The sequence below is a fragment of the Schistocerca serialis genome, unplaced genomic scaffold (assembly GCF_023864345.2).
Source record: "Schistocerca serialis cubense isolate TAMUIC-IGC-003099 unplaced genomic scaffold, iqSchSeri2.2 HiC_scaffold_571, whole genome shotgun sequence".
NCBI classification, from domain to species: domain Eukaryota; kingdom Metazoa; phylum Arthropoda; class Insecta; order Orthoptera; family Acrididae; genus Schistocerca; species Schistocerca serialis.
In genome coordinates this window covers 1-5000 of record NW_026048159.1, presented here as the reverse complement: position 1 = coordinate 5000, position 5000 = coordinate 1, and the positions used below count along the sequence as shown (strand labels likewise).

The 5000-nt window shown below is 54.3% G+C and overlaps 2 non-coding genes across 2 annotated transcripts; both read left to right on the top strand.

The window, feature by feature from the left end:
• Positions 1-2344: 2344 nt before the first annotated feature.
• On the top strand, positions 2345-4255 carry LOC126448153 (small subunit ribosomal RNA). Its single transcript, XR_007584022.1, has one exon. It is a non-coding gene; the product is annotated as a small subunit ribosomal RNA (ribosomal RNA).
• A 351-nt stretch (positions 4256-4606) lies between these two features.
• LOC126448146 (5.8S ribosomal RNA) lies at positions 4607-4761 on the top strand. Its single transcript, XR_007584017.1, has one exon. It is a non-coding gene; the product is annotated as a 5.8S ribosomal RNA (ribosomal RNA).
• Positions 4762-5000: the final 239 nt, after the last annotated feature.

The following is a 5000-nucleotide window of genomic DNA, read 5'->3' as shown; positions in this document are numbered from 1 at the left end:
TTGTCCCTTAACCTAACCTATATTGTCCCTTAACCTAACCTATATTGTCCCTTAACCTAACCTATATTGTCCCTTAACCTAACCTATATTGTCCCTTAACCTAACCTATATTGTCCCTTAACCTAACCCATATTGTCCCTTAACCTAACCGATATTGTCCCTTAACCTAACCTATATTGTCCCTTAACCTAACCTATATTGTCCCTTAACCTAACCTATATTGTCCCTTAACCTAACCTATATTGTCCCTTAACCTAACCTATATTGTCCCTTAACCTAACCTATATTGTCCCTTAACCTAACCTATATTGTCCCTTAACCTAACCTATATTGTCCCTTAACCTAACCTATATTGTCCCTTAACCTAACCTATATTGTCCCTTAACCTAACCTATATTGTCCCTTAACCTAACCTATATTGTCCCTTAACCTAACCCATATTGTCCCTTAACCTAACCCATATTGTCCCTTAACCTAACCCATATTGTCCCTTAACCTAACCCATATTGTCCCTTAACCTAACCTATATTGTCCCTTAACCTAACCCATATTGTCCCTTAACCTAACCCATATTGTACCGTAACCTAACCTATATTGTACCTTAACCTAACCTATATTGTACCTTAACCCAACACACGTTGGGCCTTAACCTGCTCTGTAATTGTCATACGACGCGTTAAATTAGTGTAGTGTTGCCTAACTGCAACCCCCGCAATATAGTTTGCTACTCGCACTGCCCGGTCCCCAGAGTATCGCTTCATGTTAAACACCTTGCAGCTATACACTGTAATGCGGATGGCAGCAGGACGTACATGCTCAATGCCCTTCGCAGTTGTTCATTGGCATTCGCATGGCGAAGCACAGCCTACGTTGTGGTACGGCTTGTGTCAACTGTCCGCTGATGTTGTACGTCCAAATCACACACTGTACTGCACATTGGTCCTCATGTACTGAATGATACATCGTGGTACATGTGTGACCGTACCACGACTGCGCCAACAACGGCGAACCATACGGTCCAAATATTGTGCACTCAGCTACGTGTCGTCTCCCTATAAGAGCTGGATTGAAGTATGGTATGCCGTGGATGGCGATCAGCATGAGCCGTCTGTTGATGTAGTGGCGCGTGTTGTCAGACGTAGTCGTCTCTTCTCACACACCGTGATAGCATGGTGCACTGCGTTCCACATCTGCGACATGCGACAGAGGCCGGTTGACAGTCGTTCGCGCAATGGACATCGCATACGTACGGGGGCCACCTTCCACGTGTTCGCGAAGCGTGCACATGTTGTTGCGTGTATGTGGGCAGACATAGTGTGTCGTGACACCTGACACAGGCATGCAACAATCGTTGAATTTGCAAATGGCGATGGACGTCTACGTTTGCTGGTGACGTTACGCAAATGAAGAACTGGTAAACCGTTGTGGTGCGGTTGTTCTCGCTAGAGGTGAATCAGTGATGGCGACGATCGGTTGAGCTACCAACCGGTTGTTTCAGCGATACCCACCATGCCCACGAACGTGAATGGCATGTGGGTGTGAAGCGATACGCGGCGGTGGCTGGGTGGGACCGTCCCCGGCCGGTGAGGGGGGGCCTCCCGGCGTGCTGGCCGCGCGGTGCGTGGGCGCACGCGCTACAGCCGGCTGGTGGGGGCGGCCAGTGGCAGGCGCGCCGGCCGACGGAGGCGGCAGGCGGCGCAGCTGCGCGCCGGCGCACCCTGCACGCGGCGCCGTGCGGCCAAAGTAGGTCCTCGCGGGCCCGGTGCGAAGCGCGGTGGACATCTGCAGTGTGCTGGTCCGATTGAGGACTGTGTGCGCTGAGGATGCGCCGCCGCCCGGCGCTCGGCGCCGCGACGCCGTCTGCTGCTCGGTCGCCTCTGCGGTTCTCGCAGGTGGATTGTATCGCAGCTGTGCGGACGTGTTGGCGCGTGCGCTGTGCTGGGAGAGTTCGCTTCGGCACCCAAGTGGGGCTTTTGTCCTTCTGTGGCGCTGGCGTTGGAGCTGCCGGCCACCGTAGGTGGCGCGTGTTGTCTCCCGCCGGCAATGCCACGACAGCACGCTCCCGGGCCTCTGTCGGCAGCGGCAAGCTCAGTTGGGAGCACGGGTGGTCGCACCTAAAGCGTCTACTCGCCAAACTCCGGGCGATTGCGCCTCTCTCGAACCCGACCAAGTACTTAGGACGGCGCTGCGCGCCGCCGGGACCTGAGAGGGTTTCGAGGTGTATTGTGCAGGGGAGCTCAGCCTCCTCCTGTTTGCAGAATAATTGAGCGGACGCTTGCGTGTTCGCGCGGGCCCCCGGGACACACTCCCGGGCGGCCGGCTGCTCAGCTCTAGTTGACGCAGCTCCCTGGTTGATCCTGCCAGTAGTCATATGCTTGTCTCAAAGATTAAGCCATGCATGTCTCAGTACAAGCCGCATTAAGGTGAAACCGCGAATGGCTCATTAAATCAGTTATGGTTCCTTAGATCGTACCCACGTTACTTGGATAACTGTGGTAATTCTAGAGCTAATACATGCAAACAGAGTCCCGACCAGAGATGGAAGGGACGCTTTTATTAGATCAAAACCAATCGGTCGGCTCGTCCGGTCCGTTTGCCTTGGTGACTCTGAATAACTTTGGGCTGATCGCACGGTCCTCGTACCGGCGACGCATCTTTCAAATGTCTGCCTTATCAACTGTCGATGGTAGGTTCTGCGCCTACCATGGTTGTAACGGGTAACGGGGAATCAGGGTTCGATTCCGGAGAGGGAGCCTGAGAAACGGCTACCACATCCAAGGAAGGCAGCAGGCGCGCAAATTACCCACTCCCGGCACGGGGAGGTAGTGACGAAAAATAACGATACGGGACTCATCCGAGGCCCCGTAATCGGAATGAGTACACTTTAAATCCTTTAACGAGTATCTATTGGAGGGCAAGTCTGGTGCCAGCAGCCGCGGTAATTCCAGCTCCAATAGCGTATATTAAAGTTGTTGCGGTTAAAAAGCTCGTAGTTGGATTTGTGTCCCACGCTGTTGGTTCACCGCCCGTCGGTGTTTAACTGGCATGTATCGTGGGACGTCCTGCCGGTGGGGCGAGCTGAAGGCGTGCGACGCGCCTCGTGCGTGCTCGTGCGTCCCGAGGCGGACCCCGTTGCAATCCTACCAGGGTGCTCTTGAGTGAGTGTCTCGGTGGGCCGGCACGTTTACTTTGAACAAATTAGAGTGCTTAAAGCAGGCAAGCCCGCCTGAATACTGTGTGCATGGAATAATGGAATAGGACCTCGGTTCTATTTTGTTGGTTTTCGGAACCCGAGGTAATGATTAATAGGGACAGGCGGGGGCATTCGTATTGCGACGTTAGAGGTGAAATTCTTGGATCGTCGCAAGACGAACAGAAGCGAAAGCATTTGCCAAGTATGTTTTCATTAATCAAGAACGAAAGTTAGAGGTTCGAAGGCGATCAGATACCGCCCTAGTTCTAACCATAAACGATGCCAGCCAGCGATCCGCCGCAGTTCCTCCGATGACTCGGCGGGCAGCCTCCGGGAAACCAAAGCTTTTGGGTTCCGGGGGAAGTATGGTTGCAAAGCTGAAACTTAAAGGAATTGACGGAAGGGCACCACCAGGAGTGGAGCCTGCGGCTTAATTTGACTCAACACGGGAAACCTCACCAGGCCCGGACACCGGAAGGATTGACAGATTGATAGCTCTTTCTTGATTCGGTGGGTGGTGGTGCATGGCCGTTCTTAGTTGGTGGAGCGATTTGTCTGGTTAATTCCGATAACGAACGAGACTCTAGCCTGCTAACTAGTCGCGTGACATCCTTCGTGCTGTCAGCGATTACTTTTCTTCTTAGAGGGACAGGCGGCTTCTAGCCGCACGAGATTGAGCAATAACAGGTCTGTGATGCCCTTAGATGTTCTGGGCCGCACGCAGCGCTACACTGAAGGAATCAGCGTGTCTTCCTAGGCCGAAAGGTCGGGGTAACCCGCTGAACCTCCTTCGTGCTAGGGATTGGGGCTTGCAATTGTTCCCCATGAACGAGGAATTCCCAGTAAGCGCGAGTCATAAGCTCGCGTTGATTACGTCCCTGCCCTTTGTACACACCGCCCGTCGCTACTACCGATTGAATGATTTAGTGAGGTCTTCGGACTGGTACGCGGCATTGACTCTGTCGTTGCCGATGCTACCGGAAAGATGACCAAACTTGATCATTTAGAGGAAGTAAAAGTCGTAACAAGGTTTCCGTAGGTGAACCTGCGGAAGGATCATTACCGACTAGACTGCATGTCTTTCGATGTGCGTGTCGTGTCGCGCAACACGCTACCTGTACGGCTCGCAGTAGCCGTGCGCCGCGTGCGGAACCACGCGTGCTTCTCAAAACTAACGCCAATGTTGTGTGGTACGAGCGCTGAAGCGCTGGAGCGGCTGGCCTGCGGCACCTGGCGCCTGGCGCCGGTTTTGAATGACTTTCGCCCGACTGCCTGTCCGCTCCGGTGTGGAGCCGTACGACGCCCATCGGCCGTGAGGCTGTTGGACACAGAACGCTTGAACAGGGGCCGCCACACGCCTACGTCCCGCCTATGCAACTGTCTTGAAAGAGACAGTGGAAACTAAGAAAAGATCACCCAGGACGGTGGATCACTCGGCTCGTGGGTCGATGAAGAACGCAGCAAATTGCGCGTCGACATGTGAACTGCAGGACACATGAACATCGACGTTTCGAACGCACATTGCGGTCCATGGATTCCGTTCCCGGGCCACGTCTGGCTGAGGGTCGGCTACGTATACTGAAGCGCGCGGCGTTTGCCCCGCTTCGCAGACCTGGGAGCGTCGCGGCCGCCTGTGGGGCCGGCCGCGCCTCCTTAAACGTGCGATGCGCGCCCGTCGCCTGGCGGTTCGCATACCGGTACTTACTCGGTAGCGTGCACAGCCGGCTGGCGGTGTGGCGTGCGACACCTCGTACAACGACCTCAGAGCAGGCGAGACTACCCGCTGAATTTAAGCATATTACTAAGC